The sequence below is a fragment of the Chamaea fasciata genome, unplaced genomic scaffold (assembly GCF_029207755.1).
Source record: "Chamaea fasciata isolate MVZ Bird 193981 ecotype frontalis unplaced genomic scaffold, bChaFas1.0.hap1 SCAF_10, whole genome shotgun sequence".
Taxonomy (NCBI): Eukaryota; Metazoa; Chordata; class Aves; order Passeriformes; family Sylviidae; genus Chamaea; species Chamaea fasciata.
In genome coordinates this window covers 17289159-17301653 of record NW_027094095.1, presented here as the reverse complement: position 1 = coordinate 17301653, position 12495 = coordinate 17289159, and positions in this window count along the sequence as shown.

Sequence of the window (12495 nt, the reverse complement as noted above, 5' to 3'; positions counted from 1 at the left end):
TAATATTTTTCACTGCCATAACAGTCGAGCATGTCTTTACCAACAAACTCTTCCATGATTATATCCTCATCTTTCCTCAGTAAATATTTTTTTATTTTAGTCAGTAGCCATATACCATAGACTTTTTTCAAGCAGCAGCAATGCTGCCCTAAATTCAATTATGAGATAGATTTTACTTTGAAGCTAACTTAGTTGCAGGTACAGGTATCTTACAAATGCAAGTCACATCTCATAATGTTCTTAAGCTGGTTGATAAATCTGACAAATAGTCAAACTATGCAGCAACAGAGGCCAGCCCATGACCAACAAAAACAGCGAATGAACAGCTGAAAAAATATTTTAGAATGTTTTTCCACATTTTGGAAAATTAAAAATACATCCAGAATACAGCTTTGTTCTGTCTTGACAGTTAATTAAATATAGCTACCCATATCATCTGCCAGGCTTGAAATTTGGATAATACTACCTGTAATGTAGAAAAAACCTGCAAAGCAGCTGTGACTTACAGAATTATTCATTAGAAAGTACTCAGATGTTGGCGGATCAGCATATCCATGCTTTGCCCCTGACCATGAGAACAGAATAGAGACCTGTGGTTAGAGACTGCAGTAGTAGATAATAGATTTGCCAGATTTTCTGGCATATACAAAGCGTTCAACAGCACAAAATGCAGAATTATCAGAAGTGATACAATAATTGTACTTCAGAAATAGTAGCTGACAATGTAGTCAAGAGTTGCTTCTTAGAGGGATTTTATAAGTGTGACATTTCTTACTTCTTGACTACTTAACCTTACTCTTGCCTCATGCATTTACCATCAGGATTGTTGAAGGAGTGTGCCAAAAAAAAAATTAAAAAAAAGAAGTAGAAAAGAGCAGTACTGAAAACAATACTGCTTATTCAGAAATGATTAAAGAAAGCTGTAAAACCTTGATCATAAGAAATGTATTATTTTGAAATCTCCAGAAAATAAACTCAGAATATAAAATAACTATAGTCCTGCCATGAGTGGGGCATTATTTTCACTGTAGGTGTGTAAATACTAACAAACCAGAGCTCTTCCATATCAGTAAAGGATAATTTAAGGAAGCTGATCTTCCCCCCCGCTCCCTCCGCACTTTCATCTTTCTTGTAGAAAAAAAATTACTTCCTTTTAAAGTATCTTGCCTCACCGTTCTCTGAGAAGTTGGGAGCTTGAGCTTCCAGGCAGGTTAGATAATCCTCCAGTAACTATACTCCCTAGCATAGTCAAAATTGACACAAATGTCTCTTGTAAAAACATTCACTTTTCCATTTTAAAAGGCATATTAATACAAGCACAGTATTTCTGTGGATCAGAGCAAAATATATTCACTAGTTGAAATTGGTTTTATGGCTCTTTTCCTCTCCAAGAAACTTACTGCTTTGGCTAAATTTTGCTTATGGAGCCATCCCATTTCTGCCTGATAGAGATTCAAAAAAAAGTCAAATCTCCTGGGAAAATGCACCAGGCAACAGAAAGGACATGCTCACCAAGATCAGATTCAGTTGTGAAAGGGGGAAAGTAATTTTAAGGTGGTTTTTTAAAAAAAAAAAAAAAAAAAAGTTGTTTTGACATATGGTCTTCCTTTGTACATTAGACAAGTAACTTTGAGAAACTGTTTCACTGTACCACATATAGGGCCCTGTAGGGCTTTTTCAGATGAAAGGAAAAGATGGAAGTGTGATCTGCACAGGTGTCCACAGGAGTCTAATCAGAGAACACTAGGACTGCAGAAGGCAGGCACCAAACTAGAGAACCATTACTGCAAATGATGACAAATAGATGGAAACAGCTTGGTTTAATGGTCAGACCTTAAACTGAACTTGTAAGATCTATATGCAATAAAAGCCTTTAACGCTTTTGTACTGAAGAAACTGATAAGAGGATCAGTGAAATACAAGGGAATATGGACTACCACAGGGCTATTACAGTATAGGTATTTCTAACAGGAACACTATCTTAATGACTTCTTTGTAGATGTTTTATAATGTAGTCAATTGTTGGAACTTGCGTGTGTGTGATGCCTACAGTGTCATCCCTAAACCCAGGTTCAATCCGACATGTAGGCTGCAAAGACTGAGGGAGCTTTGACATCTCTCACCTCCACAAGGCCTTCTGTGACTCTGAGCACCTTAATGTTTTTATAAATCTGGTCTATGTCTACTGGAACAGAGGGACGGATTTCTACATGGAACAACACAGCTATATATGAACTGAAACCGCAATTTCTTGTAAAAACATTTATTTCATCTCCTTCTAAATAATTGCAGTTCTGAAGCATAGAATCATAGAATCATTAAGGTTGGAAAAGACCTCTAAGATCATTGTGTCCAACTGTTAAACCAGAGCCACCATGTTCACCACTAAACCATATCCCCAAAACATATGGGAAGTTAAGACTAACAAACCTCTCTTTATTATTTCCAGAGAAAGTTAGTTCCCATTTCCAAATGACTGTTTACTGAAAAATACATTCAGAAAACCAAAGCAAATCTTTGGAACATGGGTATCCTTAAAGCAGTAAAACTTAATCTCCCAGATCTGTAAAAATAAACATGTTGTGTTAATAAATATTTTCAATTGTGTGCCATGCAAAGAGTCTGTTAGCAGGCCCTTGACCCTTTACACCAAGAAAATATAACAGGAAACTCTAGGAAAACAGAAACATTCCAGTGCTGGACACACAGTGGGAGGTGCTCACAAGTCCAGTGCAGATTGTAAAAGGTGTCTAACAGAAATTGCTCAATTTATTACTTCTTATTTAAAAAGCAATATATACCTTTGCTTTACATTTCCCAGTGCCTGGGAACCACAGAATTTACATGCAGGCAAAGCAGAAGACAATGTTCCTCAGCTGGCCAAACTTACCCACTCTCTTCACTGAGAGAAAAGCACAGAATTTGACTTCCCCAGAATTTGTAATTAATCTTAGTAAAAAATCCTTCCATACTTGAGACATCACTGGATAGAATGTTTGCATAATAGCTCTAAAATGCTAGTACTATGGGTGGATATTCTATCCATTTAGACATAAATATGAGCATATATGAGACAGAGCTTGGTTCAAAGATCCCCTACCTAATGATATTTTTATAAGCTTAATCATACACAGGAAAATAGTGGGTTTTTTCCACTGAGGAGAGAGGTGAAAGAATCAAAGTTTCATAAATTACCAATGGCATGGGGTGGCCAGCTTAAGACATCATAAAGATGCCTGATCACCTTTGAAAACCTAGAGCAGGCACCCTAATTACACTTCACTCTTGAAAAAAAACAGCTTGCTCTCTGAAACAGCAAAAATATAGAGCAAATGGTGGCCATGCCACTAGAACAACACAGAGGAAAATATTAAAGATACTAACGTGTCTAAGCATGGTAGAACTGTAGCACAGAAGGAAAAGGGCACACTGCTATTGAAAAGCATTGACGTGTCTGGCCTATGTGTTTCAACAGGGACAGGCAAAAGCTATCTTGACTTGTTCTAATGAAAGAAGGTTGCACTACCCACCATCGACCCAGAATGTAAGAGCTGTCTTTGGGCATTCAGAGCACAAAAAAACGTGTTACCGCTTCTCTATACATAGCTTCTTGCAATGAAGGTAAAATGTGGCTTTTTATACAAGCCATGTTACAAGATAATTTCTCCTAAAGAATAAATTCATGAAAAATGCTCTTAAAAAAATGCCTGATCTATGTTTTCAGCCCACATAGATATTAAACCTAGTTTCCTAGACCCTGAAAAGCTAATTATGCATTCAATTAGAGTTTCTTAATAAAGATTAAAACTCTGAAGTCTATTACAGGCCCATATTTAATTCAACTGCCATTTTATCCATGCCATGAAAGTGTGAGTGGTAACAATGAATATAAATTATAATACATGCCATAGAGTGAATGCTATTTGTCCAAGTACGTTACTATAAAGAATTAAATTTTGCTATCGGTTCCATAATCTAGTTAAAATTGGTATTCTTTATTTGGTCTTTCAATGTAGTCCAATTTCCTACTTTGAAAAACAAATTCTAGGGAATAAAGAAAAGAGATTAATTTATCATTAAGACTCTGCTTAATTGAAGTCAATTCCGAACAAACTTGAATTCAATTTCTACTCATTAAATTGAATGTGCTCTGCGTTTCTCTCTGCATTGCTTTGAGCAAGCAGCTGAGAACAAGGGACTAACATCAAAATTATTAAATTGAGGAGATTTTATTTGGTCTTCACATGCCAGAGCTGCTTTGATGAGGAGCTGTTTTGGCACTGAAAGGAAACGAGAGCAGCTGGAGGAAAAATCAAATGAAACTAAGCCTCGGAAAATTGAAGAAAACGCAAGCTTAATAATATTTAATAATTAAATTTCCACAAACAATAGCGGCAAATGAAGTAATCTGCAAAGTCTGTGAACTCATTTGCATAATTGATGCCGGTCCCCTGTAAATGAATAATGAAGATAATAAAAGATGTTTCTAAAAATGGGCACAATAACAGCAAATTTCATCAAGCCGCGCGCTCTGATTAATCTGCTCTTGCAAATCAGCAGTGAGGGGGGACGCGTGATTACCCGCGCGGCGGCGGGCGGCGGGCGGCGGGCGGCGGGCTGGCCCCGGCCCCGGCCCCGGCCCCGCACCTGGCCCGGCCCTGCCCCGCCGCCGCCTCCCGGCCCGCCGCCTCCCGGCCCGCCTCACGCTCGGCGGCAGCGCCCGCCGCCCCCGCGGGCCGCCTCCGGCGCGGGGCCGCCTGCAGCCCGGCGCCGCCGAGCCCGAGGCGCCCCGGGGGCCCGGCGCCGCCGCGGCACGGCTCCGGGGGCAGCGGCGGGGCCAGGGTCGCCTCCCGCCCGCGGAGCGAAGGCCAGCGCCCGCCGGCGCGCCCCTTGGCCGCCGCGAGCAGCCGGGAGCCCCGGGCTGCGCCGCCCGTGCCGGGAGCCGCCCGCTCTGCCCCGCGCCCGGGCCGGTGCAGAGCTGTGCCCCTTCAGGCTGCCCTGAGCAAACCGCGGCGTCCTGCTCAGCGACCTTCCCGCAAGCCCAAGGCTCTCCTAGAAAACGCAGTTTCCAGCCTCCCTGGTGAGGGGACAAGGGTCCGATGTGTCCCTGCCTGGTAGCGCCCTTCAAGACTGGACAAGGTCTAGCTCGGGCCGCTGAGCATCCGCAGTTCCTGCCCAGCCTTTCAGCCCTACCAACACTCCTTGATTCACGAGAATAAGCCTTGCCACATACGTGACCATCCAGCCTCGACACTGATGGAGCCCCTCATGACACAACCCATCGCCCAACACTCCACACATCACTCTCCGCTCTACACAGATGAAGAGTAATTGCCACAAGTACGAACTGTTGGCCAGGTTGCCATCTGGCTCAAGTGTTGGTAGCCATAAAATACTACTTTCAAGCATACTATTCAGTTTACCCTGATTTAGCTACTCCCACGAGGGTCCAACTCCACAGATTTCACTGGCATTAATTATTGCTTTTCACAAGACAGGAATTTTTCACAGATTGTAGGGAAAAAAAATATTTGAGGAAACAGTTATGCTGCTTCATGAAGCTGATGCGTAGGCTGGCAGCGGACACTTTGTGCTGGAAACAGGAAAGTATTCCAAAAAGCAGTATCTTTGTAGAATATAGCCACTCTACTCTTTTAAAGCATTTGGAAACAGTAATTTAGGAAGACATTACTTCATTGGGATTACACATTGGACTATTTATAGGATCAAGCCCCAAACTGTAGATAATCTGTAGATACAGTTTACTATTCAGTTGCCTGAAACAAGTGATCTGTCAGACCACTAAACAATTTCATCGAATAAGAACTTTTCACTGTATGTAATATTTAAGTGTTTTATAGCCTAAGTACAAGATATTCTCTATTTTAATTGCACAAATTTTTTGTACTCAAATTATGGATCAATCCACCTAACAATTAGAATTTGTTTGAAGTAAAGGGCATGTATTTCATTACAGAATAGAAACTTCAATAATAGACACTTCAGGGAGAAGTCTTTTGTATCAGTCTGGTGAAAAACAAAAAAGGTTTGCTTTTAAGATCATCAAGTCATTCTTGAGCTAAAATCATATCCCAAAGATCAGTGGTGGTTCTGAAAGGGAATTGTTGAGAATCTTTTGCACAAACAGTCATAAGAGTTGATAGTTGAATCTGCATTTCTCTGTGGCAGGCTCATCTCCATTCTTTCCACCACAGTCCAGCCTAGAAATTAGTCAAAAAAATATTCAAGACTAGCATATTCAGTTCTTTCTCATCAATGATCAATGTTTTGTGATAAAATGTAGTCTCAAATAGCTCTACTATAGTTAGGTTTCAATGTGCAATTAAATGGAAATCAATTGCATTTTCACAATAAAATATCTAGGCGAAAATAGTAATTCCACTGAACAATTCTGCTTTGCACAGAATCTTGACATTTAGGTATACCACTTGTCATAATCATAGGAAGATGGGAGGACCAAAATCAAAAGGAAAGTTTCATGGTTTGATTCAACAATCATAAGGAGGATGTAAAGTAATCCTTAACAGCTAAATATTTAGACTTGGATATCAGGCTGTCACTTGGCATGTAAAGACTCAAACTGAAATGTAATTTTTGGGGTCTTAGATCAGTTTTGACGTAAAGTTTAGTTAATTTTTAACTTAAACAATTGTCATAAAAATTGATCGCTTAGAAAATTTTCTTATGTTTATATGGCTAAATTTTGATATTTAAAATATATATTTCCTATCAACTAAATCAGAGTACTAAATGTTGATGATTCAAGTCATCATGCATTCCAGAATTTCTGTAGCACAGTCACAGTTTAAGTATTTGCGTGTATCTTATCATACCGACAGTACTTAGCATACTTACTAGGGTTTGTTTTGGTGGGTTTTTCAAAAAACATTTCCAGTTCTTTTAACTAATACATTTTTCAAATTTTTTAAAACCCCAAAACTTAGGGGTTTAGTGTATTTTTCAAAAACAAATGACACCAGAAAAACTTGATTTCATGTGAACCTTAAAGCTGGAAAAGCACAGTGGAAGCTTCTGAAAAAAAAAGGCAGATAGCCATTCCAATTTCTATTTTAAAAAATGGTTGAATGAAATAGTGAATTAAAGGCAAGATTCTCTCCATTCTGTCTTACCCCACTGCCAGACAGACCTCTCTTTCAGCCAAGGCCTAAAGGTGGGATGCAATGTGTGACAGATTCACAATTACTTCTGTAACCTCAGCATCACAGTTCATTACTTTGTGTAAAATGTCTTCAAGAGTACAAGTGAGTGTCAAAGTGCATGAAAAAAGAATGCAGCAGAGGCTAAATGCAGTGACGTGCCTCGTAATGTGGAAAGTTTGAAAACTCTGTCAACACAGTCTTTGACAATATCCCTTACAATAAGAAGAAATGGAGTTGTTCAGTAGGATAGTAGTCACAGATTTTAACAATCAAAAAACAGATGTTGGATTTAAGTAATACTTGTGGTTTTCATATGATAATATATGTTGATAGAAATCTGATTTTATTTTGAAGAATCATCCTTTATTTCCTCCTTTTTTTGAGCGCAATCATTGTTACTCTGTTAGAAGTCATTATCAAAACATCTTTATCTGACAGTAGGACTAGGAATAATTAGATTTGGTCCAGTCCAGTCCCATCTAATGACTCTGGTGCATTGACATAAGACCTGACCTTTGTTGACTAATTAAAAGGATTCTGTATCAGATGCAAGTGTTGTGATTGTTTTTGATGCCCTACAGCACTTTTGGTCAGAAAAAAGATTCTAGTTTGCTATTCTCTGCATGTTTTAGTTCAGGTATTTTCCATCTTTGAAGAGGAATAAATGTGTTGTTAATTCTTTGCCTTTCCATCTAAAATACTGTTTAAAAATGTTATTAAGTTGTCACCTCAATGAAACACTAACTCAGAGATACTGAGACCGTGCAATATCTGGATAAAATTATGATTTAAAAAAGCAGAAACAGTTTTTATTAACAGGGTTTTGGGGTTTTTTCCTTTCTTTATCCCTTTCCTCTGCTTCCCCATTCTTAGAATGCCTATGAATCCCATATTCTGCTCCACCAAACATTCCAGTATTGCACCTACACAGACTCGACCCAGACAGCATCCTAAAATACAGATCTTCGGCATATCCCTGTTTTCGTCTCCCAGTGTTCCAAAGAAAGACTGACAGAATTTAGCAACTCTTGCAGGAAATTGTTCCATTTTAAGTTTCACTTGGTCTTAGCTGACATTTTTCAGGCAGAAGCAAAATTGCATTGCTCTTAGTACAGATTGGATGAGCTCTCATTGCAATGGGAGGAACGGATTAAGGCTTATTCTTCCTTCACCCCTGATTTCTACTGTTCCTAAGTGGAGTCTGTGGGTTTTATCTGCAGAGCCTCACAGTAAATCTGGCCAATGTCTTCAGAGTCAATCTGGAAAGCTGTGTTAGACTTTTTGTACTGCCTTTATGATTCAGCTGCCATGTTCCCCTCTACAGTCACAGTTAATCTGTCAATGTACTTGCTATGAAACAAGGTTTCTGTGACCATTCCAGCAAGGTTTTTTTTCATTGCATCTTGAAATTGTGTATGATGTTCTTCCATGCTAACTGGCCCTAAAGACTGTAAACTTCAGCTAAGTGTTCTGTCATATTTCAGAAAAAAAAATTCAAAATTGGCCAGCTGACACGACTTCTATCATATTTTTGGATTGGATTTCTTCCTATGGGAGATTTCTTTTCAAACCTTACACCATTACATTGTCTAAGTTGAGTTTTGTGGCAATTTTCATATTTTAAATGTTCCTTTTTATTTGCTAGTCTGTAGCTGTTTTAGATTAGTAATGGAGAAGACAGACAAAAAGGTATCCCATCAAATTCTGACCTGGCTTGAAGATTGATGAAAGTATCACTGAAGACTGTATTTCTTCTACCAGTTCTCATAACTAGGGCTCATACTGTCACATCTTTAGTCATAATTGGTGACATTTGGTTATGCAACTTGCTTTTTTCTTTTAGTAAAGGAGATTTATTGTTGCACTATACTAACTTCCATATAACAGCAAGAAGCAATGGACAATCACAATAATCTTATTAGAAAGCTGATGTTGAAGGGATATTTTGCCAGAATGTTAAATTCACTATTTATTTGCACAAACAGCATTATATAGAATGAAGAAAATCCAAGGGGAAAATCTTCTCCCAAAAATAGTAGTGTCACTAAAAAACGTTCTGGGACAATTTTCTCTGGCTTGTTCAGCATCATCAAACCATTAATTCTAGGTGATACTTTCAATGACACTCCCTCAGAGGAACAATATTAGGCATTCACTTGTATGATCTTCACCTTGTATGAAGAGAATGAATAAAAAATGAAGTTCTTCATTGTGAACTATTCCCGGCTAGCTATTTTCATTTAAAAAAATGTTTATTTTACTTTGACAGTCTGAAGGTTAAATTAACTCTGAGTTTTCCATTCTGCTGTGAAGCTAGTGGGAAGACACAGAGCATACTGCTGCCTCTTAAGATGATAAAGGAAGCAATAAAATATAGCCGAAATGTTAATACTCTAACACTATTAAATGTCTAAGTCAGATACTCATCAAAAACTTTCAGACCAGTGATGCTTTGTTCTGTCTAGAGCATACAAGGTCTTGATTACTGATACAGAGCCATGGGAAATAAAAATGAATTAGGATGCTGCTTCAAAATAAACATTCGCAGGGATGCATTTTGAATGCCATGCATTCAAACGCAACGTTTCCTATGTGTTCCACAACATGTGTCTATGTAACTCCAGTAGAAATACTGTTCCTGAGCCAGATACATAAAAGATTGAGGTGTTTGCACAAATTTAAGGATTTGATCCCAATTTACTGCCATTGTCTAACCAAGAGAAAATATTTTGACCACCCTGACTAGGAAAAAAGCATAAAAGTGTATTGCCATGCATATGCCTTTGTCCTTCTTAATAAAACACTGTAAGCAGAATTTGGGACATACTCTGCATCACAAATTTTGTAACTGCCTTCTCTCTGTTATTAGTGAATCGTAACTGAATTCACGTGGATGGAGAGTTTTCTAAACAGTGAGGATTTTTTTGAAAAGGCTGAAATCACCTAACCTCTTTTAGCTGAGGTTAGCAGAATCTATGTGGAGAATAGCACGTGTCACTGCAGTCATGTCACAAAATACAAACACTGCACTGGGTAGCTACACTGGGAGTCATACCAGCTTTTTCTAGAATAAACTTGTAAAGCAGACCAGTAGTGGAGATATTTGCTACCAGCTCATATAGAAATGAGTTCAGAGCCTTTTGAAACACTTGCTCTATGCTCTAGCTGATAAACCACAGCCTATTTATTTGTGCCTCATTGTTCAAAATGTACTTGCCTATTATGAAGGGCTGCTGCATTGCTAACTGAATGCAAATCTTAAATGCAGAGTCCTACCAACTCTTTGTAGAATATCTTTTAAAAGTATATCTGCAGTTGGATATTCAGACTGACTAGTTGTCTTAATTTATGCAAATATAGCCTATAGCTAAAAGCTTTGTATATTTTTTTCCCTATGGTATTAGTATTCAAAAAATAGGACATTCTTTCAAGGGCATTTTATAAACGCAGAACTATAATTTATATAGCAAATTAAAGCTCATACAAAATGTGTGCACTGAGCTACAGATTAACATATTTAATTTCACTATTACCTGCAAACCTATTTTTTTCCATGCAGTGCTCTAATTAGCCATATAAAATCAAGTCAGTATATTGTAAGCAATTATTTTAGTGGGAGTAGAAAGAGAATCTGAATTAAATATATGGTAAGAGATAATATCTTGTGGAAATTAATATACTCATTTGTGTCAAGAAAAATGTGTTCCAGCTAAATTTTATAAGATAGTTTGGAGTTCAAACATATGACTCATGTAGAAGTTGTAGTTTTATAGCTCCTAAGACGTTAGACTGTGGATCTGCTTTCAAGTTCCTTATTAATGTGCCAGTGCTCATTCTTTGATATCTACAGATTGTCAGTAACTACTGCCATTTCATATTGTGAAATTTCTCCTATTATGAATATTCACTCCCCCTACAGTCAAATGTGTAAACTGTTAGTAACTCTGTATGTTAAAAGAAGGATTTTTTCCATCATTTAAATGGATAAATCATACCTGGCTCTTCATATTTTTTTTACTATTCATTTTTACTTTTGTAACTATTTACTTGAGAGAATTAAATGATGGTGAAAATCAAAAAGCAACCTTTCTTTTCATTGAAATCAAAAAGTATTCCTATAAAGAGTATTTTTTTTTCTTTACAATTTTACCCTCAAAAAGAATGACAGCTAAATATGAAAAGTCTTTTTAAGGAGTAAGAAAACAAGAAGTGATCCATGTGATAATGAACTTCAGCTGTTTCCTCCTAATACAGTTTTCAATTGTGATGGTATTCAGACAGCACAAACCATTTTCTAGCAATAAGAGCATTTAGCTGATCAAGTTGCTGCAATTCAGAATTTTACACTCAATTTCAATTGTGGAGTCTGCAATATATGCCACAGTTAAGCTCCTTTTAAAAGAAGGATAACAGACTCAGTTCCTCTTACTTCTTGCTCATAATCTCAGAATATCCAGCAAAATACAATACTAACTACATGGAAGTCTGATGACTGCGTAACTATCTTCTGGCCTTAAAGCAACTCTTCCCCATTTCTTGGCATAGAAGTTGCTGTTTGACATAGCTGCCTTTTACCTCTACTCTGCCCTGGGATATAACACGGAATCTTACTGCTTGGAAGGGCCTTCCTAAAAAAGCAAGCAGGAAATAAAATTTTTCAGAAAAGGTAAAAAAAATGGATTATGTTTTTGCCTTTTTGCCTCCAGCATCAAACAAGAATAGCTAATGCACAAGAAACTACCTGGATCTAGAACTGTGAAGAAAAGTTTCCCCATCTCATGAAAATTCAAAGCTTCCAGATGCTTTACTGTTTGCTATGTGAATACATCAGTGAACACTACAGTGCACACAGGATGTTCTAGTTCTTCCCGTAGCACTCTCTCACGTTCCAGCTGAGCATCCTTGAAGTCTGAGGTAACTTGTTCTCAAACATCCCACTGTAGCCTTTTTATCTTCTATGAACAGAAAATCTTCATTTGAAGAACCTGTATCCGGACAGAACATCAACCAGTGACCAGCCTTAAGCAGCTGTATTTTATATATATATATATATATATATATATATATATATATATATATATATATATATATATATATATATATATTAAAAACCACATATATATACACATACATTCTCTTGTGAAACAGCTGGGTTTGGACAAATCATCATCTCGAGTGAAACTCACTCTGTTTTATAAATCCAAAATAGTTTCCCCAACTATAGGAGGAATAATTCCCAATCTTCTATAATGAAGTGTACAAGTAAAAGAAGCACGTACAAAATATTTTATTTAAAACTTTCCATAACACTGTC